This window comes from Ambystoma mexicanum, chromosome 2q (assembly GCF_040938575.1).
Source record: "Ambystoma mexicanum isolate Mex_15411 chromosome 2q, UKY_AmexF1_1, whole genome shotgun sequence".
Lineage (NCBI taxonomy): Eukaryota > Metazoa > Chordata > Amphibia > Caudata > Ambystomatidae > Ambystoma > Ambystoma mexicanum.
In genome coordinates, this window is record NC_090924.1 from 588,943,253 (window position 1) to 588,966,956 (window position 23,704).

Sequence of the window (23,704 nt, forward strand, 5' to 3'; positions counted from 1 at the left end):
CTTAGAATTTTAATCCCTTATAATTTTGTGAGTAAAACAGATATTCATGAAATTCTTTTTGTTTCTTTGGCCTAAGGTCTAGGCCTTTCAAACAAGACCTTATTTTTGAAAATCGGGCAACGTCTCAATTTCCAGGGAACTTTTTTTTTTCCCTGGAAAAAGTGAAAAACAGTGAGATTTTGTGTAAAAATGTGAGCGTACATAATTTTTTCACCAGACTTAGTTTTTCTTGCTCAGAATCATGTTAGGCTTCGGCCCAGTATGTTTTGGTGAATTTCCATCCATCAGAAAAAAAAACACTTTTGGGGGGAAAGCGTCATAAGTGATGCTCTCTGAAAAAATGCCCCCCCCAATATTTTTTTCCAAACAAAGGGGGGTTCAAATGAAAGGGGGTGTCTTAAAACATCAAAAAAACACAACTTTGTTTTCGGGCTTGGGGCGAGAGTCAGGCTGTTGAGCTGCTCCCACACAAAGATCTCCTGCCTGTACCAAGCGTTTTCCAGCCACGAGCAATTGCCATTTGTTGAAGCGGCGTTGCCTTCTTTTCAGACAGCTTGCCAACTTGAACCCGAATTGAAGCATCAGAGAGCACCCAGAAAGTTGACTCAACACTGTTGAGGTTAATGCATGTACCCCTGGCCTTATTCTATGGGCCCTAGTGACTATTAGAACCCGACTTTATACCTTAACGACATAGTGCTTTGACTTCTCTACAAGATTATCTGCAGACCCGAGTTCAACAATAACGAGAGTGCCATTTCCTCCCAAAGTCTGCATTCTCTGTGCATGACATTATAGGTGTGGGTTGCGACTGTTTTTAAGTGTTTGTCTGTACTTTGAGCTTAATTAAAGCCTTATGTTTACAACACATTTATTTGACATTTTGTGTCTTTTAGTTCTTACCTTACTACAACTGTTGTTTCTGATGCTTTCTGTTGTCTCTCACCCTCCTGGCGAATAGAGCCTGTCCTCAGTCAATGATACCTTAACGTGGCGAAGGAGGACTCCATTCATTTAGTGTCTTTTTCATCTTTATGATTGAAATCACTGCTGCTCTAACAGAACTGTGGGGCTAAGTAGAAGTTTAGAAACTACTACTCACCCCTGTGCTCTTGCTGGGCAGTAGTATTTTTTTACAATAGCTTTCTGAGTGTGCGGGTGAATAGGTCACATGTTAAGTGGTCTCCGCAGACCAGGGGTCAGCCTGTACTTGGAAAATTCTAATACTGTGGCACGGATGACTTTGTCCTTCATCTTTCCGTGGTTGATAATCTGAGAACTCTAAAAATGAGGAACAATATCTCCAATTGTTACCGTGCTTAGACTCATGATGAATGAGGCATTAATTGCTAATAATCATGTAATTTATTATTATTATTATTATTATTATTATTATTATTATTATTATTATTATTATTATTATTATGATCTTAGTTTGGACTGTAAGAAGTGCAGGAATAGTTAATCTTTCCATGAGTACAGGCTATCGAGAACCCACCACGTAGGTACTTGGAGAATTTAGCATTCAAGATGGTTAATAGGGGGATCATTGGGTTTGTGAAGGCAAAAGAACCTACATAATTGCCTCCTGTTCAATAATCTGCTATCGTAGCGCCCACTGTCTTACTCTCAGTGCTGGTCCTAAACCAACAGCAATGTGGCCTTCGGCTCTCAGGTTTCACAGAATAAGTATGGCTGCGTCAGTGATTCCAATGAGATTAGAATGCTTTATGGAAAAGTTAGTACCCATGTATTTATGCATTCTTGGCCCAGTGTGACAAACCATGCTTAATTTGGAAATGTTGCTTTGTTAACAAACTGCTTTTGTGTCACATAAATATGCATATGGTTTCCGGATGGGTGGCGCCAAGTGATTGTGTTGCTGAGTTTTGGAGTCTATTGGGATTTTGTGAAGTTGGTTTGAGAGTGATGTGAGGTTTGGGTGTTTAGCAAGTAGGTTGGGTAGCCACATGGATGTGTACATTAAGTGTGTGGTGAGTGAGGGTGGTTGAGAAAATAAAATGGTTAGTACATTTTAAAGCAGTCTCTGGATATTGTGCAGCTGTGTTATTGTTTTTCTTTTTGTTGATCCCTCGCCTTTGCATTGGTGTGGGGTTAGATTGGTGGGACAAGGCTAAAAAAAGAAGAGGAATGCTTAGTATAGAAGTGAATATTGTATTGGAGACTGTGAGCTGTCTCAAAGTGAGCATTTTCAAGAGCGGCTGGGGTATTCTCATGCTAGGGGTCATTGGGTTGCTTGGGTCCTCTTTATCCATTAAACAAACTTGTGTTCCAATTTTTTGAAACATCGGTTGGAAGAATGAGGAGGGTTCCTTTGTCATGGTTATGTTATGCTATGTTAAAGGTTCTTATAATGCACACTGTTGCCACCTGCATGGTTTCTTGGCACTCTGGCTGATCTGTAAAGCAAGGAGGGGAGTGGGTAGGTTAGAAGGACTGAGTGGGTGTAAAGGGCAGGAGAGCTGTGATGTGCTGTTGGCAGTTTACAGCTCGGTTTACACTGTTCACTGAGTGTAGGTGTGTTTTTCAGTCGGTAGCTGCCATGTGCTTTTGGGGGAGGCTAGGTTTGGTTTGATTCATTGTTGTGATGTTGTGAAGCACGTGCGGGTGCTTGTGCTGAAGAGATATGGTTGTGTTTAGTTCAGAGTTTAAGAAGGTGTATGCATAAGGGTGAGTTTTTGGTAGGGTTAGTTAGTGGCAGTACTCTTTCCCACCCCCTCTGTTCTAACTAAGTATGGCCCATGTCCCGTCCCCTGTTGTAAATTCTAGTGTGCAGCAATTACCACCACCATGGGTTCCTCCAGAGGTGATGTTTCCTGTGCCCCACGGTCCGTCCGTGCGAGATGTTTCTCACTAGCACAGATGGGCTAAAATGCAAGATTTGGGCTCACTAATATAAATGTGCTAAGTGAAAGATTGGTTTACCTACACAAATGGGCCAAATGCAAGATACGGCTCTCTAACACAGATGGGCCAAATGTGAGACACGGCTCTCCAACACAAATGGGCCAAATGTGAGACATGGCTCACCAACACAGATGGACTATGTCCATGGAGAAACATCTACATTTTAGAGCGCTGAGCAGCGGGAGAACGCCTAAGCTTGAGACACAGCAATAATAAGAAAAACATAGATCTGAGAAACAGCAGTAAGTGGAAAAAAACATCAACATTTGAGATACCTGAGCAGTGAGAGGAAAATGCCTACGTTGAGACAAAGCAATAACTAGAAAACACCCAGATTTGAGACACAGAAGTAAGTGGAAAAAAATACCCATATTTAAGATACCTGTGCAGCGGGAGAAAAATTCCTAAAATTTGAGACACAGCAGTAAATAGAAACACCTTAACTTGAGGCAGAGCAATACATCAAGAACACCTGAATTTGAGACAAAGCAGTGAATAGAAAACACCTAAACTTAAGGAAGAGCAATAGTCTGTTCTCACGATTAATTCACTCAGGGCCTTGCATTTCAATGTATTTGTGCGAGTGGTTTGGGCATACCATGTAGTTGTACTGGTGTTCCCGTAAAGATGATAATTCTGTGGTTGTTGTTGATCTATTTTCATCCCTACGAGTTGAATAACCATGTACTTAGGCATTTCAGAATGATTAGGTGGCCATCTGTCATCATGATTTCTTTCTGAATCGAGTTTTATAGTTTGGCTATGAGAATAGAGAAGGCAGTTCCCACGAGTTTAGGTTTCTCGTACTCTCTTGTTTATATTTGGAGGTTGGTGCAAGATCCTAAGGTTCTTCTGGGTTGGTATTGTGTCATTTGTGCTTGGAGGAATTCAGCTCCTTGTCTGTGTAGTGTTCTATTGACAATGCTGAAGACTTCGAAATTGATTTGTCGCTTGACTGATGTGGTCTCTTTTATTTAGTCTCAGGAGTAGTCTTGCCGCTGTGTTTAGGATGCGTTGGTGTTTTTTGGTGAGGTGTTCGGGCGTTCCTAGGTAGAGAATATTTGCATTCTCTATTCTTATCTATCCCACTGATTGCTACATTGGTAATTAAGGAAGTTAGGGCAGTCAATTGGGGGGAATTATTGGTTTGTACTGTGTATGCCTTAGAACTAAAAGTAGGTCTCTTCCTTCTCGATAACAGAAAACCTTCATAGCCACCATTGGAAGCAAACATCTGGGAGGGAAACTGTTCACTCAACAATTGAAATTGAGGGGTGAATCTCAATTAAAGGGTCATATGAGGGTCCTCTCGTATGCGTTTGTTTTCTGATACTGACATCCGCTGACAGCTCCCATGATGGATGTTATTGACATTGTTTTGGATCGGGAGAAAACCAAGGCTTTTTGTGTTAACTTACTCCTTCTAACCCATATGGTGCTGTTTATTCCATTAAGGATAAAGAAGTAGCACTAGCAGCACAGTATTTGTGCGAGCCCAGCAGAGCAAATACAAGTCATATCAGATACTGAATTCAAACATCATATCGTATCTACATTCTGCTCAAGATTCATGTCCTAATGCAAAGCAGCACACAATACATGTATCAATGACATATTTGCCTTCATAGGAAGTTAGTGTCACCCATGGAGGATTATTGATTTGCTTATGTATTGATGACATACACCAGAAGGCAAAAGAGCAAGCTGAAGTACAAGACCTATTAAACAACTGTATGGAATAATCCTCCTACACCACTGCTACTTCAACACCACCCCTCACTATTATTCTCTACCCACTATTTCTACGGAATTCCCTAAAACACTGATACCCTATAAGGCCCTGCAAACACTGCTCTTCAGATGTTCTGGACTTTCAAAATATCTAGAGGGCCAAATGTTGGAGAGCCACATCTCTTTCAATACATCTGTCCACCTAGACACAGGTTGGTGGTGTTAAAGTACATTTGAACATGCTCAAATGATGTTCGCACATGTGCAATCACAGCTTCACTGCAAATGCTTCACATTTGCACTTGACCCCGTTGTGATTCCACGTGTGAAAACTATACATTTTCTAATAATCTGTAATACTAATGCAATTGCCATTGCCAATGGAGAGTCATGTAACCAGTAGATTAATGTTGACAACGTGACAGCATGGAGTATTTCTTGAGCCAGGGAAGCCAAGTCCACCTACTCTCCTGTATTTGGGCCTCCTTCCTGTCTGAAGAAACAAAGCCATTTAGAATATTTTCAACTTTATTTATAACCTTTCACACGGGGCTCAAACAAGCAGGTTCAGTATCCAGGGAAGATAATACATCTTGATTGTGTTGAGGGGTGTCCATATGCAGATGTACATTTTTGACCACATTGCATTGTCTGTTACCCCCAAGTCTTTCTTTTTTATACTCAACTAGCAAAAAGTACCCATTCTACGAACGGGTTCTGTAGACAGACATGACAACCCTCTCAATTGTTGAAAATCAATGATCCTGTAGGTCGCTGTTCCGATTCGCTTATATTTTGATGTGCTTTGCAACCTGAAGTAAACTGCACTGAGAATGGGCATGTGTGGCCTGCTGATGTACCCCCGAGCAGGCATTGGGGAAAGGCGAGAGTTGGTATGCCGCTGCATACTGATACCTGATGTGCTCTCTCCCCAACACTTGCCTCACCCTGGTGTGGTGCAGTTCGCTGTGGTGCAAATAGATGGGGAACTGTGCATCCTAGGGCCTTGAAACATGTTTTTTGGGGTCATAGGGACCCAAAGTAGATCTTTCTCATGTCAAAACCGGTCCTTCAATCTACAACCACATTGATGTTATGCCGATTTTAGGCAACCGTCTCAGGGGTGAAGGTGCTGAAATCCGGGGGAAGGGGGGGTGTTTAAATTTCATCTAGTCAGTTATGTCCTGAGGATCCTAACAGGTCACTATGCGAATTGTGGTGCAGATTGGTGCCACTGTCTTGAATTGTAGCTGCAACACCACTTCGACAACCCACAAACCCATAAAAATGTTTTGACTTTTGCTTAAATCTGGGGAACGGAGTGGAGTGTCCGAATATCATTTAGATAGTATTGTCCAGAGGGTCCTAAAAGGTAACCATGCAAACATTGGTGCAGATTGGTGAAACTGTGTGGAATTGTATAAAGCGCAATGCTTCGCCAAGCCACATGCCCACAAGCAAATTTTGACGTTTGCTTAAATCCAGGGACCGGGGTGGGATGTCCAATTGTCATGTAGCCAGTGTTCTCCAGAGGGCCACAACAGGTAACTATGCAAAATCTGGTGCAGATTGGTGAAAAGGTGTGGAATTGTATAAGGAAAAACACTTTGCTATACCACAAACAGACCCACAAATGTTCACTTTTATAAATATATATAGATAGATGGTACACATTCATAAGAATAGGATATGCAACTTTGTCTGCCTGGAAGTGCTTTTATAAAAGTAGGAAAGAGGAACAATTAGAGAAGTTGTATCTGCAAAACTCTTATATAGGAGTAAATCCACAATCTTAAAGGAACAGTGCACTCAAAAATGTTATTGTCCCGAGCGTTTGGGCATGTGGTTTTAAGCAAACTGTGATCGATCGTAAAGATATTTCCTATGCACCTTACCTTAGTTGTCCTCACTTTTACACATGCGATATCAATGAGCGGGTGCAGCCATCTTGTACTAATCTTATCTGATGCTGCATCACCCTAAGTTCAACTATCCCAGCGGCACTAAATTATATCACCCACCCTTGAAGCTGACATCACTATTCCTAGCGATATTCTCCACCTATTTTCATGATGTTAGTGGGCAGCGTAGCAAAACACGCCCAGTCATCACCTACGTCTTAATGTAAGTTGACGCAGAACCCGGAATATCAACACACACATCCTCTCACAGCACAGAGTGTCCCAAATCAGAATAGAAAACACTATTTTATATGGAAACATCAATACTTTGCAATTTACAATGTGATTTTATTTCACAAAAGAACGCTCTGAGAACATCCAGTGATTTCAATTTACCACAAATTATTGAAAGTCCTTGGGTTATAGTATCAGAACTTTATCATGAGGCACACGCTGTTCCTTTCGGGAGAAGATGCTCATTTGACGCACTTTGAATCGCAAAGCTTTGGCATCAGCTTCTTGCTAGACTACCGTAAACGATGACAGGTTCCTCCTTGTTGCTGGTACTGCCAAAGGGCATATCGGTCCCGGGTGATCGTCCCACATCAGCATAATCGAAATCCATCCATTTAGGTGTATCTGCCACTGCTGGCTGAAAAATCCATCTGTTGGAATTTGGAAACAATGGCATTCTCAGAACGGCAAAATATGGCTGTGTAGAAAACATAATAAAAATATATTTTAATAGCCGTTCTTTGTTCAAATTTATCAATTTACCCTGTAATTCTGCAGCAGGTGAAACCTAATAACGAACACAAACCACAAACGATGGAAACACACAGAAAGTATCGGGTAAAGTTGGAGTCTACCATGTGCTTCAGAGGTTAGGGCTGTGGAGTATGTTTGGCTCCCAATGGGATGTGGAAGCTGATGGAAAAATTCAAACAACACATAGATGGCATTATAACGGAATATTCACAACAAACTTGCGGTTGGTAGAACTTGGGGGAACCCAGATGTGGACTCCATGCTCCACCGCACTGATGAGGCACAACATGGCTGAAACATGTATAGGGTTGCTCCCGGTACTCTAGTTCAGAAGGGAATTGCCATATCATTTCAGTGCTGGACTGCCCATCCGGGCAGGATAATGCCTGATATGCAAATGGGTATTTCCCATCTGTAAAAGGTACAGTGAGATAAAAGCAATGGCTGCGGACTATCAAAGTGGGAAGGAAACCATAGAACCGGTTATCATCCTATGTTCTTTCTAGAGAAGGGCGGCTGCTACCTTTTTGAAAAATGTAACAGAACTGGCAACATATTTCGACAAGCGAACCAAGTCTCCTTGGAAAATGTTCTGCACCAGGCTCACCCAATAATACATTGTTGATTGCACACACTGATATGCCATGGGACGAAGTGGTTTACATATCACTAGCCAGCATAAAGGTTGTGCCCTCACAATATTCCCCAACCAACAACCCATAACAATGTAATCAAGCAATACCGGTCAGAAAATGAAACATGTACTCATTTGTCTATAAACTCGTCTTCATTCAAGCTTACATTATATTTGGTATTTCCATTCTCTTGCTGTAACACAGAGTGTCTGCTCAGAACAACGGTTTTCATAGAATGAAAATAATTGTTGCAATGTCAAGTTTGAAAATAGTGAACCTTATCCTTTTTGCGGGTATTCAACACCTTCCATCCTTCAATCCATAGCAAATCCTCCTCTTTGTCCAAGGTCGAACAACAATTGAACCATGTTTTGAGCATGTATGCCTAGTAACTTTCATTTTTGAGAAGGAAAGCCACAAATCAAAAACATACTGTACAAGACGCATCAGTGTGAACGCCCCACAAGCAACATATAACAAAGTGACCTTCACTCCATGGCAGCGATTAGCCCGGCCGACCAACGTGACATTTGAAATATGTTCGAAAAATAGACAAATTGTTTCCTGGCACCCACCAACGCCGCAAATACATTTTTACCCATAAATAGTGCTAGATATTTTTGGACAACAGTTACAGTTAAGTTAAGTAAAACAGATAATTAGGAAACCATTTTCAAATAGGCTGATTTACAACTTTCTACTAGGTCCAAAAATCCCTCTCTCTGTAAAAATGCAGTTCTTCCATCCCCGGTGCCTAGGACAGCCCACACCATCTACTCCCCATTGCCACATCTGCGCTTGCCCTGTTCTCACAGAGGACTGTGATCTGAGGATAATTTGTGACACTGAAAAGTCATAAATCCAAGTGCCCATTCATCCCCAGTGAAATTCCTGTGCACTCACATGCTCCACCATGCCTGGCCTGAACCCACCAGCTCAGACCCCACAGTTCCTTTCATGCTGATATCTATCTGACCCTCCCGTGCCCTGAACATTCAAGGACCCACAAGAGCTGGGCAAAGCGGGAGGGGGCAAAACACAGAGTTACATTGTACGGCATCCTACAACAGGCACTTCTTTAACAAAAAATTTGACAAAGAGGATACATTTCAAAATACAATTTGGACGCTATGGCCACCTAGGTTGAGCTTTACAGAATTAAAGCAACCACAGACATGTATGTTATCGTTCGAGATATAAATTAATAAATCATAAACCGGATTAAGGGGCTGATTCATGGAACAAATGTGTGCTGAAAATCTTGGCGCAAGCTGGCGCAAGCATGAAAAAGCAGCAACATCCCGAACACCGTGCGCGGATGCGCATAGCTAAAGCACACAACATGTAGTGCGCACACCAAAAGGGGGCGGAACACGGGGCTGAACACGCCGAATGGGGAACAACGCGTGAAAATGAGGGCGTAACTGGGAAATTACTGCTGGGAAATACACGGAACTCCCACACGCAATCGAATTACACGTATTCATGGAATTGAATAGGGGAAACACGCGCATGCCAAAAGAGAAGCACAGGCCTAAACACGTACGCCACACGAAGGCAGGCAGAGGCATCCTGGCGCAATATAAAAGTGTGCACAAACAACAAACACGTATATACAGCTACGATGAATGTCCCATTCTGTTGCCCCTTAGGAGAAATGACGTGTCACGCAATGCTCAGGCACCCCAAAATGCAAGAAAAACATATACGCAACCCCTGTAGCCCACGTGCGTGTAAAAAAACCTCACGCAGTAAGTTGTGGTACCCAGGAACACAAAAAAGTGTACGCGATCAACACGCGGGCTACAATGACCCCAATAAATGGGGTACACAACAAACAGGGGCAGCCGCAGTGGGCAAAATAGTGTGCAATAGCAAAAGCGTGTGCGACTCACCGTGTGTGTGTAAAAGAAATACGTGTAGGCACTGCAACCGCTGTGAAGTAATCGCGTGTGAACCCCAAAGTAGGAAAAACATACGCGTCGGTCTCCACTGAAAGCACATACATCGCGCTGCAGACCCGCACGGACCATTAACACGTGCAGAAGGAAACGCCCACTTGTGTCATGTCACTTACACACTTACGCGCTAAGGGCCTTTCCTCCAATTACACGCTGACGTGCTGTTTTTTTCACGTGCCAAACCACTCCGTATCAAGCTGGCCACGCGACAACACACGGAAGACCACACTCCTGCCCAGAAGGCCGAATTACTACCCCCCAGAACCCCGAGCAGCCTCCCATGAGCCATCTCCTGCTGCCTGCCTGCTTGCTGCCACTGTGCCCTGCCATTTGGTGCCTGCACACCTGCCATCTGCAGGGGTCCAGTTGCTGTGACCACCCCTGCTGGAACAGAAGACTCCCGACTGGTGTTCCATCGCTCCACAGCCCAGACCCAGGACCCAGTTGCCCACCCACACCTGCCTCGGGGGTTGCCATGTCCAAACCAACACCATCCGGCACCAGTGGCAACCCCCAGCACAGAGGCAGAGGGCTACCAGCTTCAGTGAAAAGGAACTTGGTATCCTGGTGGAGCAAGTCCTGGGGCATTATGATGCCCTCTTCACACCATCCCGCGCCGACAAGGAAAGAGAGAAGAGGATATGGAAGGACATAGTGGGCGCCATCAACGCGGAGGGAGTGGCACCCCGTGACATCAAACATGTCCAGAAGCGCTGGGAGGACTACAGGTCCAGGACCCTCAAGAAGGCATGGCACCTCTTTCGAGGCAGCGGATGCAGTGGGGTGCCAGGTCCAGCTTACCACCCAGAAGATGAGGGTCCTGGAGCGCATTTGCCCAGTGCTTCACCACCAGATCCTCAGGATGCAGGCGCATCTGGAGTCGAGCGGTAAGTGGCCATGCATTCTTGTTTAAAAAAGGGCATGTTGCAGTGTGTTTGCAGGGACATGATGGTGCTGCATGCGAGTCAAGTCAGGCGTGACCCACATGGATGATATATGTGTTACAATGCATCATGCGGTGCAGCATGCGGAACTCACACATGTATGCATGCCTGTGTCTGTACTTTGACATGTTTGGGGTGTGAGAGTTTTGTGCTGCTGTCATGGACATGCATGATGTACATGTCTGTGTGTCTGAGTAGTGTGTGTGCAATGGATGCATGACACATGTCCGTGACTGATTCAGCCTAGTCATCCACTGTGTCTGTGGGTATACGGGGCCAGATGCATGACCCTCTGGTGATGCGTGTGCATGTGATCAGCATGTCCCATGATACATGTGAGTTACAGCCCACCATTGGATGTTTGTACGCTGCCGTGGACATGGATGCAAATGTCTGTTGCATGTGCCATGCCGGTTCCTGCATGTGTGTTGCCTGCACTGACCGATATGTTGTTGGGAGACATGATGGAAGTGACGTTTGACAGTGCCACTCATGTGCTATTGCTTCCTGTCTAGGGGACTATTGTACAGTACCCTGATGTTAGTGTTCAATGTCTCCCTTTACACAGCAGCGAGTGAAGAAGAGGGCAGAGACGGCGCTGTGGAGGAAAGCGGCAGGGAGGCCTCCACCGGCCGGTGACACAAGGCCCAGTCACCCTCCCAGGTAATTCGATCATCCTGGAGTGAGGGGACTGGTGCCGCGTCTGCCACTACGGCTGCAGCAGAAGGGGCGGGTGAGCCCCTACAGGGGCTTGCAACGGCGGAAGACGGTGCAGAGCCATCCAGGTCGGTGGTGTGTATAGAGGAGGTGGAGGCCGCTACAGATCCGCACATGGTGCCTGGTGGGGGTGGTACCACTGGTGCAAGTGGTGTAGTCTAGAGGCAGGAGGCAGCACAGGTCGCCGCGGAGGTGCCTGTGCATGTCTCTGTCCCTGACACTGTGACTGCATCACCATGCACCAGCAAGGATGCCCCGTCCCAGGCCCGTCCGCAGGTAGGGGGGAGGTCCACATCATCTGGCACTCCTTTACCTGTGGATGAAGGGACCCGTGACTGGATGGAGTCCGTCCTGATTGGTGTCGTGTTGCGCACACATGACATTCATGTTGACGTGCGTGCTTCCTGGTTGGAGTGTGCACGTCATCACAAAGAGCTGTGTGCCAACGTGCCCAGTTGGGAGAGTACATGGTCAGGGGTTTCCTCCATGTGTCAGCCAGTCTTGCGGCACTATACGGCAGTCATCTTCGTGCCGTCTTCCGACCCAGATGCCACCAGGGCACCCTGTGGATCTGCCCCAACCAACGCAGCCAGCCAGGTGTAGACCCCATCCCTGCCTCAGTCAGGAGTCGGAGGTCTAGCAGGGGTGGCCACCCCACCAACTGGACCCCCCGCAGATGGAGGATGTGCTGGCATCATCGGGCAGGGCACGTGTATGATGGTGCCGGGGGACTCCATCAGCCCGGATGCCATCGTGGTGGCAGAGGCAGATGTGTCGGAGGCAGCAGCAGGCTCAGCGTGGGAGGCATCATGGCTCGGGGCCATCAACACCCCAGAGGCAGGCATCGGCACAGGGGCAGGAGGACCCCGGACTGGGAGTGTCTTCCGCGTGGCAGCGGTTAGGCCGGCAAATAGATGAGGAGAGGCGGCGGGCAGAGAGGGCACGGCTCAGGATGGTCAGGGCGGAGAACTCCATGCACCGGGCTTTGAGGCGGGCCGAGGGCCTCGAGGAAACTTGCAGGGAGTTAAGGGATTTCATGGCTGCATCCCTGCGAGACCTCGAGGCCAAGGAACAGGCCCGCCTCCGGAACATTGATGTGGAGTTCGATGATGCCCTGGCCCAGAACAACAAACAGTGAGCTGTGAGACTAGCCCACCGCCTTTGTAAAAAGTTATGTAGTTGTAGGTTTCTTTTATTTATTTTTTCCTTTGGGGCGCATGGACTATGCCCTGCCTTTTTGTAAATAGTTATTTATTAGGTAGGTATTTTCTTAGGTTTCCTTTGGATTGTTGGGCAAATGGACCCTTGCTTTTTACATTGTATGTAGTTATGGACCTGATTTTACATATTTATTTTTACCATGGTTTTGTTTTCATTTTGACTTTGGATTTGGTATTATGGACGGACACTTTGGAGGCATTTTTCTTTGCATTTTATTGATTTCACCATTAATATTTTTTCCTTCATTTCGGACATCCTTTTATTTATCATTTATTTCTTGTGTCATTTCGTTTCATTCATTTATTTTTGTATATAATACATTTTTATATTTAACTTCATTTGTGTGGTCTTCTCTCATTGGTTTTGTGCATGTCACAATGTGGGTTTTCTCATGCATGTGTCACCATTGTGTGGGTCTGAAGGACTTGTACTCATGCGCATACTGGTTATTTGGGATATATCATGACATGGGAATTTCAATGTGGAGTGGATGGAATTCTTGGTTGGGTGTTAGGACTGGGGTGGTGTGGGGAGGATTTGGGTGATCATAAGGGCCATGGATCTGGATTGTCATGTCGTGTTGGGTGGGGACATAAGTCTGGGCCTGCCCGTCAATGGTGGATGGGTGAGGGATATGAGTCGGGGCTCACAGGTGATGGTGCCATGTGGGCTGCCTACAGGGCATGGTCAGGGGTGTGGGTTGTCCCCTGTGGTTTGGCGATGCCTGCAAAGCATGGGGAAGTGGGAAAGGGCACACCCAGGAGGGCCCACAATGCCAAATCGCGTGTAAACCTCCGCGCGCACCCCTCAAAATACACGAACCCCGCTCGCGCCAGGCCTATCGCATGTTAAACTCCCCGCGTACCCATCGGAATACACGTTCCCCACTCGCGCCAGGCAAATCGCATGTAAAACTCCCCGCAAACCCCTCGGAATACACGTACCTCACTCGTGCCAGGCCAATCACGTGTAAAACTCCCCTTGCACCCCTCACAATACACGTACCCTACTCGCGCCAGGCCAATCACGTATAAAACTGCCCACGCACCACCGGAATACGCACAAGCAGCCCATCCACCCTCCCCATGCCCCGCAGGTAGCCCATTCACTCTCCCTATGCCCCACAGGCAACCCATCCACCCTGGGCATACCCCACAGGCAGCCCACACCACAGGGGGGACTGTTTGCATGCAATTTACATGGGACGAGCAGGGTATGTGTATTCCGAGGGGGAGCGCGGGGAGTTTTACATGCGATTGGCCTGGCCAGAACGGGGTATGTGTATTCGGAGGGGTGCGCGGGGAGTTTTACACGCATTTTCATGGTTGGGGGCTGTGTGCTGGTCCACTGGCCTTTGCGCCATGTACTGGAATTGTGCGATGTTTTTAACGCACAAGGTTGGGTTGGGGGCGTAACTGGCGCTGCTGCAAGGTTGCTGCGCCACTCTGCACCACAGCTGCTTATGGATGTATAAATCCCTGAATACGCTGTGTGGCAAAATGGGTTTTGGCGCACACGGCTGGCGCAGACTGCTGCATGCACACTCTGTGTGCCAGCCACGTGCGCCACTTGTGCGCCGAATTCTATGAATTACCCTCTAAATCTGCATAATAGAATACTTCTTAATACTTTTAATAGCTTTGAAATTCGAGTTTAATAGCATTCCATTGTTCATGTACAATGTACAAACATTGGGGAACATATGCCAAAAAAATATAGTGCGCACATTAAGAACACTGCTGCAAATCATTTATACCGGGAAGTCAACTGTTCAACGAGTTCTGCTTTAGGTGGACAGGGCTCATTTGCAATGTTTTGTGCCAATGTATGAGTCCTAGGAACAAAATCAGGATTGAATCCATGAGTATGCATGCATAACACAGTCAAAGTGAGACCTTTCACAAAAAAATCGAATTCCATTTCCTGGTTTATTGACTTGGTCAACGAAGCATCCCTAACTTTCCTCCAGTTCTCAATTGGTCTCTCCCAACATTCTCGTTATGCGCAAATACGGCTAGTAATGTCCTAGCTTGCATCCCGTCTATGCCGAAATGCAACCTTTTGGGTCTGTACTTTAAACACATATTGTGGAACACCTCCAAATCTCAGTTGTGACAGAATTTTGTGAGTCCTTTATCAAACACGATCTTTTCAAGTGTTGTGTGTGGAGGTGAAGATGGAACCAACCACTTCTTCTTGCATTCCTGCACCTCCAATAAAGGCCCATATGCACATTTGTGAAAATGTTGGTTTTCTGTCCATGAGTGAACGTTGGAACAGTGATGCATCAATGAGCACCATTTTTCAAGTAGAATTTCTAAAGACCCATCACAAGTTTTGGAGCTCCACCAAAGATGGTTGCTGAAAGACTGAGACCAGCTGTAATTTTTTTATTGATTGATTTGGCAAAGTGCCATACATCAAATTGATGATGAATATTTGGCAACTGCTCTCGCATGCCTTGGCTACTGGCTACTGAAACATGTCTAAACCAACAAAAAATGGTGGGAACCTCCCACATCTGGCACCTGGAGGTAAAGCAATACATATAAAACAGGTAGTGGTGCCAGAATTAAGAGAGCAACTGAAGGATAAGGCAAGAGGTATCACATTAAATCATCAATTTCTTTTTATTATAAATTGAGGTAAAAAAGTCATTTTATACATCTTTAATTAATTCATTTTTGTAAAAAAACATCCTAAATCACATGCATTCTTACATTCATTCAGCTAATACAACTCTAAAAATAATGCATTTAAATTATCTTAAGGAAATGTGAGACAATGCAACAACAATCCCAAAAGTGAAAATAAAAAGATTATTTTGTTCATTCAAAAAGACAATTAGTATTGTCTAAAGCATTCGATTTGTATTTTTACGGATATAATTCATATGTAAAAGAGAATACAAATACATTTCCCGTATTAAATGGTTCACTCCAGACAGAAAATATCAACTATTAGTGCCCAGACTATTAGTGCCCATAAACATGAGTCTTCTTAATTGAACAGGCTTCTTATTAAATAGTTTCGACTTCATTGGTAATCTATGTCTTCATCAGGATAGGGATGAACCTAACAACACTTCTTAGTGTCAAACAGATAATTTTCCTTGGCTTTGTTTACACAGATTATGCAGATTAAAAACACAATCTGTCTCTAGTTGTGGTCACCAGGTTTGTCATCAATTTCATAAACCTCAGGCAATAGACTCGCTCTTTCTCCCGTATGAATATCTTCAGCTCTTCAAGATATCATCCGTGTACACCGTTTAGACAGACTGACGGCATCACACGGGTCATGTCGCCTTCAATGCGACCGTTACTATACTATTCTATATGCGTGGCTATTTTCTAGCACAAGCTAGACGCGGGCGGCGTCCATTCTGTCTAGCTTGTGCGAGGAAAATAGCCACGCATATAGAATAGTAACGGTCCCATTGAAGGCGACATGACCCACGTGATGCCGTCAGTCTGTCTAAACGGTGTACATGGATGATATCTTGAAGAGCTGAAGATATTCATACGGGAGAAAGAGCGAGTCTATTGCCTGAGGTTTATGAAATTGATGACAAACCTGGTGACCACAACTAGAGACAGATTGTGGTTTTAATCTGCATAATCTGTGTAAACAAAGCCAAGGAAACGTATCTGTTCGACACTGAGAAGTGCTGTTAGGTTCATCCCTATCCTGATGAAGACATAGATTACCAATCAAGTCGAAACTATTTAATAAGAAGCCTGGCCAATTAAGAAGACTCATGTTTATGGGCACTAATAATCTGGGCACTAATAGTTGATATTTTCTGTCTGGAGTGAACCATTTAATACGGGAAATGTATTTGTATTCTCTTTTACATATGAATTATATCCGTAAAAATACAAATGGAATGCTTTAGACAATACTAATTGTCTTTTAGAATGAACGAAATAATCTTTTTATTTTCACTTTTGGGATTGTTGTTGCATTGTCTCACATTTCCTTAAAATAATTTAAATGCATTATTTTTAGAGTTGTATTAGCTGAATGAATGTATGAATGCATGTGATTTAGGATGTTTTTTACAAAAATGAATTAATTAAAGATGTATAAAATGACTTTTTTACCTCAATTTATAATAAAAAGAAATTGATGATTTAATGTGATACCTCTTGCCTTATCCTTCAGTTGCTCTCTTGATTCTGGCACCACCACCTGTTTTATACTGAAACATGTCTGTCAGTGGCTACAAGGTCTATTTGCATTCCCCTCGATTGAAGATGTTCAAGGGAATTTATGAAACCATGTTTCTCCATGGACACAGAGGATTTGCATTGGGACACCTGCACGATCTCCAAACTCACAATTCTTTTAGTTTCCATGTCTTGAAAGCGGTATATGAAGTACTTTGCTGAAAAAAAGGGGCTATCACACTGTCCGTCGCCCGCTAGCCTGAACCGTTTGCTTTCAATTGTCATTTGTTATCTTTTCCAGGCTTGACTAATAGCGGGAAATAAGAATTCTCTTTGATATTTGTAGTACTGTGTTATAGCAAGGAACTGAACTCCCACACATTGACAGAAACCCGACAACTTACTAAAGGTAGAGCCACTGAAAAGTAAAGCTGCTGAACATAGCAGATTTCCGGCTGGCACTTTGTTCAGCATCGGTTGAGCGGACCATGAAAATGTTTCATGGACGTGGGAACAGCTGGCTTGGATTTTCAGGTTAGTGCTTGTAATACATGGGACACATGCACCAATGGCTGCCTGCATATTTTCCCCCCTTAGTGTATGGACACATTTCAGCATCAGTATAACCTCTACCAGACAGCTATCAAATACAATGTATTTCTGCTCCTTTATTAGCCAATTGTCCTGCATGATTGTGGTTTGTGAGTCAAATGTGGTGGACAAATCACCCAAACTAGACAAACTGTAGTCGAGATCTTTGGCAGGTTCCTTGGTCAGTTGCGTTGAAGCCTCAGTCTCTGTTAGTTCAGCTTGTGTTATTTGCACACGGATTGGAGAAACCATCAAAGTCGAATGTTCATTGGGTGGACCTTTTTTTGCGGGTGTAAATTGTGTCAAGTGGTCAGAGAGGAATTTCAAATCATCTTCAGTATATTCAGTTTCTTCTTGTTGAGTTCTCACATTGTAGCAATAGTCCAAGAACACTTTGCTGGTTTTGCCGGTCACATTCAATTCAGTTTCAGGCCATTGGACATAAACATCTCGAGTCTGCTTATTGACAGGACCACGCAGCGCCTCAAATAGTAGTTCCTCCATGGTGAAATCTGCGGCATCTTTGGTTTCATTCGTTGTCTGTGTCTTTATATTTCTTTTCCTTCTGGGCCTCTAGGAGATGGGTTGTAAAAACATGTTCAATGTATAGCACCCATACAGTAGATAGCAATTTAAATACAAAAACATGATATGAAGAAAACAACAGCCCAAAGGACTTCTAGAAAAGGAAATAGTTTGTTAGTTACCCTTGTTTTCGTGATTTTCTGTGAAACCGTGGTCTTCTCTGTAATGACCGCACCAGCAAGCTGATCCACCACCTCTGATCCATGTGCCTCCACTTCTAATCCCACATCTTGTGTACATTCCTTGAATAGAATATTCATTAAAAAAAGAAAAGTCAAACGTATTGGAGATTAAAATCTTTCATCGCACACATCGCTTACACACATACCCTCACAAACAGTGTACGTCATTTTGACAAAATATACATTTCAAATGTCACCTCGATTGATGGCAAGTGTACTTGAACAGAGATCGCTGTGCAAAACATACTATTTGTAATTTTGCTCTCAAAGATTTTGCAATGTATTCTGCATTAAGGAGGAAGTATAACCTTGGAACTGAAATCAGGAAAGTATGAAACACTGCACGTTTATATGAATGTCACTGTCTAACAGTATCCTATGTAGGATTGACTTTCTTTCATTCAAGCGAAATGTAAGTAATCATACCTCATACTCTGGACCAGCTGCAAAGGACATTGTGATTGTAGTCTAAGTACCAGCATCCCCTGTAACACAGTACCTGTTTTAGTATGGATGAAAAAAACAAAACGGAACAGAGAGACTATCGGATTCAGACAATGGTACATATAAAGAGAAAGCCATAAATGACACCTAGTGTGAACAACCAACAGCATACATAAACAGTTTCATATTATTTGAAATTCCAAGCATAATACATTCTCGTGATTGAAAAGTGAAATGAAAATTACCTGATAGGCGCTTGAAGTTGTTGTTGACTCCTGAAAAGAAATGGATGCAGAATCTTGCTCCTTCATTTTCAGTGCATTGTCATGAAGTTGTAAAAGGGAAAATTAGATTTGCATTAGATATGTGGGAAATCCAACTGTTGAGAATATAAACTTCTCCAAGTCTATAGGGCTCACCATTTGTATACTGGACGTGTCGGTGGTTTCGTCACTTGCGAAGGTCTGTGCTCCCATCAGTATGCTTTCTTAAAAAAATGGCCAAGTCAAGCAACCAATTATAAAAACATTATGCTTCTTGTGAAAGGCACAATGGCATTGTTTTCTATGGTCATAATTACTTCATTTGAGGCTCCATAAACTAGGGACAGATGTATAGTAAAATGTGGTATAGTTAATATGTAATACAATCTGGTACATATGCGAACTTTAGTAAGTCATATTTAAACCAAAAGCACCAATCCGGTCATGGAGTCACCTGTTCAGCACCCCAACGCCTACAGGCAATTCATCATCCGGGATTCACCTGAGGCAGCGTGTGCATCATTAGAGTTGGAATTGCATTTGGAAGCAATTTACGTGACATTTTGGCTCAACACTTTTTTGTGTTCTTCGATTGGTCATACATATTGTCTGTAAAGTGCAGGCTGCAGATGCAGAATAAATTGGCCCAGAAGTCTCCCAAGACAGCCTGGTCTCTACTTTCAATCTCGTCCACTGCAAAACCACAATATCGAACCCATCGTCTTATAAAATCAATATCCTATGCCCCATTTTTGACATGGCTCCTAGAACGGTAACCCAAAACCATACACGCAGGCATTCTTGAAAAATCTATAAGATATATATATAAAAAAGTATAAATAATAAAAAATGGTACTAAATGCATGATATTGATGAAATTATATCACAGTTTTCTATGCAATGTTTTTTTTTTGGTCAAAGAAGAAAAACATGTGTAGCGCAGTCAAATATTCACTAAGCTTACTATCATACAGACCTGAATGATGTGACGCAAATCATAACGTGTAACTGGTCCATTGAATGTACTTTCATGCATCAAAAGGAAATATACTTATAGACATGGTCTTAGAAACATGCGATTCTATTACAATTGACACTGATGACATTTGCTATATATCGAGATCAGAACACTTGAAACATTAGACAATGGTAAAGTCATTGAGATGAATGAACATTACACCACTGGGTACATTAGGTTGAAATAGATACAAATGTTGAGATCAGAAAGAGATGAATATAGTGAAGTTAATAGGTGACCTGCCCTTACCTTGACTAACAAACAATTAGATTCAGCAAGCAGGCAAGTTAGTAGCAGGAGAACAGGTAGCACGATCAAGAGTTGACTTCCAGTGTGTAAAGGATTTCAATCAGGCGACACACACGTAAGACTCGGCCTAGCATTCAGCGCGCAATTGAAATGCTTCTGTTTTTATGTTAGATTCAATCTTGCGATGGTACACCACTCATATTACACCCCCTTTTCAAATACCCTGGGTCACAATGGACCATGAACCAGGCTGGTTGATAAAATGTAATATTTATTTATTTATGTAAGCAATGCACTTAGTTTAACCTTCTATTGACACATCTACAAAACACCAGGAAATAGGAGAACCTTTTGATTTTAGGAAAGATAGCACTCAAGTTACAATTTCCCCCTGCAATGTTCCCTCAACCCACAAATAATCAATTCTGAGTGGATAAACAGAAGCAGCAGGTAATCTGGAATGACAAATGGAAAACAGAATTGAAATCCAACCTTCCCTCCCCAAACAAGAGAGAAAAACAGATTTTAAACCCTGGCAATGTTAAAATGACACTCGGAAATGGATGAATAAAATAATGAATGTGTGCAAAAGCCTTGAAACAATGCAATTCTTCACTACAGCAACAATACAAATATACTAACAATCCCTAAGAATGGATAACCAAGAGCATACAGTTTAAAAATGAGTGGCAGGTTTTAAAACATGTTGCAGCAAATGACACGTTGGAAATTTTGCAAACTTTGCAATTCCCTCCTGAAATTACCTAAACGGTTTTTAATGAAAACAGGTGAAATATTTGTGTTGGGCTGTAGCTATAGATCATGGGTCCAATATGGAAGTGAAATTAGGTCTCTAGCTGGTAAATTGAGTGAGTTATGCAAGATCTAGAAAGGTGCATTTTGAGAAAAATGGAGCAGTGAAAAACAAAAGAAAATCAGTTTTGACAAGAACAATTTTACTCTACACAAGAATATTCAGGCTAGACCACCAAAGAGGGACAGAGTAAGCTCCAGGGTTGATTCGCAAATTCAACCCTAGCTCCCCAGCGCCCGCTCTGGCGGATCCAGTCCAATCACTCGAAATAGGATTAATATTTTAGGATTTAAACAAGGCAGAATTACTACAGAAGATGGCGCTAGCACTAGAAATCAAAGACAGGGTGGCAAGAATGATTGTGACAGTTTGAATAAGGTATCAGGATAAGGATAGGGTGACTTAGAGAGTGGGATGAGGACAAAGACAAGATAGGCTAGGGGTTTAGGTGGGGTGGCAATTTATACTCACAGTCCACTTTTTAGTTTTGGGATTTTGGACAGTCATGGTTCTGGTCGCCACACGGATCTGGTCTAACAAAGGATAGCAGGACAAAATCAGCAGGACAGGATCAGCTAGGCAGGGACTGGTTAATGGGTAGCACTTCTGGACTGGCAATTCTGGTCACTGGATACTACAGGTCATCAGGGTAGCAGGATGCAGTGAGTGGCAGCAAGCCAGCTGGATCACGATGCCAAAAGTACCACAGTTTTTCCCTTGTTAATGGGAATTTTAGTGGTTTTCCGAATTTGAGGCCTTCCTGGAGCAGGATCAGCAATGCTTGGGTTTTTCAGTGGACCCTGGGGTAGGATCAGCAATGCTTTGCCTTGTAGTTGGGGTCTGGATCTGGAAGATGACTGATACAGGAACGCAGCACAGGAAATCAGTTAGAGCATGTGTGTGTCTAGAGTCTTGTCAGGGACCCTTATTTATAATGCAAAATGACATCATCAAAGTATAGGCTGGGCATGGTTAGATACGCACACCTTTAAACTACTTGGATTGGGCAGGGGTGCTAGTCTCTGCCTTGTTCTCAACTGGTTGGATTTCCAAGGGGATGATGTCAGGTTTATGAGGTGAGTTTTACGATATCCAGAAACTCCCACATTTAATTTACTGAAAATCCGATTTTGCCAAAAACATACATTTGCACCCTTGCAATCTCTTGGCAAATTATATACATAGGTTACATATTATATGCAGTACATATCAGTCTAATCCTCCAGTCTGTGCGACCTTGTTTCGCCTTTCTGATACATTTTGGTAATTTAAAACATGAAAGATTTGGCCTAAAATTCCATAACTTTGTACACAGATGTGAATTATCCCTAGGGATATATGTACAAGATTTTATGTTTGCAACATTAATACTTTCCTTGCAATCTGTCATATTTTGTAACTTCTGTTCCCCATGCAGCAATGAGTTCTACCAAGTTTTAAAAGAAAGCCCATCAAATTATATTTGAAACTACAAACTTTTAACATTTTTACTCATTCTTGCTACAGAGATAAAAAGTCCTTAAAGTTTCTTTCTAAAATAGTCTTTGGCACCAAAAGGCAGTCCATTGTCACTAGATCATTTTTTTTCCTTCCTCCAACTGCAACCAGCTGTCATTTCCTTCAAGGAAAGGTAAGGGTTTCTCATCTTAATTGAAGGTTTTATTGCCCCTTACACTTGACAGGTTAGTGTCCCAGGACTTCTATTGTCCCAGCCTGGAGCACAGACGAATGTCTGCCGGGCATGTGAACTTTCTTTGTCCTGGCCCATTCAAAGATTTTTAAGCTGGAAATGATCGCTTACCTGTCCTGGATTTATGGTGTATCTCCCTTCCTTGAAGAAGTTTCATGGCTGGCAACTGGAATGACTGTTTTTTCTGAGAGCTTACAAATCCAGCCCATGTGTTTTAAACTCTTTAATTCTTATTTTGGGTCCTGGATTAAAACAAACCTGTGAAAGAAGATAGCCTATGTGTGAACTATCAGAAACTGAAGAAGCTCACATTAGAAGGCAACAACTTCATCAAGAAGAAGTGAGATAAAGTACCAGAAGCGTGGCAGGAACAAGTTCAAAGGTTTTTTTAGACAAAAGAAAACCAGTAGATCCAAAAAGAAAAAAATCCATCACATCAAGTCAACCTATAGCAAAGGAAAACTTAGTAATTAACATCTCAACATATTGATTGAATCCATTGGAACTAAAGACATTACAAAAGGGCATGTCCTTTGTCCCCTCATATACCAGCAGTCTCCTAAAAGAAAAAAAAATGATTTTTTCAGATTAACTAGAAAAATTAGACTAACATTATTTTTTGCTAGCAAGGAGGCGTCACAAACGATGACCCTCCTAGATACTTGGACATTCCACCCAAGAGTTTGTTCTCACCTCATATATTGGAAATGTTTCAGAAACAAACTTTAAGAGACTTTAAGGCTATATCATTTAAAAGAAAGATTAATAGGGGCAATTTTTCTAAACAGGAAAGAGAAGTACTGACCAAATTATGTCAAAATGAGGACATAATACTGAAGCCAGCACATAAGGGTGGTGCCCTTGTGATAAGGGATCAAATCAAGTACAAA

At 43.1% G+C, this 23,704-nt stretch overlaps 1 long non-coding RNA gene across 2 annotated transcripts in view; it reads right to left on the reverse strand.

The window, feature by feature from the left end:
• LOC138569608 (uncharacterized) overlaps positions 1 to 23,704 on the reverse strand; it is a 433,607-nt gene that overhangs the window by 62,281 nt on the left and 347,622 nt on the right. The window contains exons 3-4 of one of the 2 annotated variants that reach the window (XR_011303276.1): positions 22,926 to 23,072; positions 6,897 to 7,272 (exon numbers count right to left, since the gene is read on the reverse strand). This is a non-coding gene — a long non-coding RNA (uncharacterized lncRNA). Of the gene's footprint in view, positions 1 to 6,896; positions 7,273 to 22,925; positions 23,073 to 23,704 lie in introns of those variants that run through there. The other variant, XR_011303275.1, reaches the window with a different exon arrangement.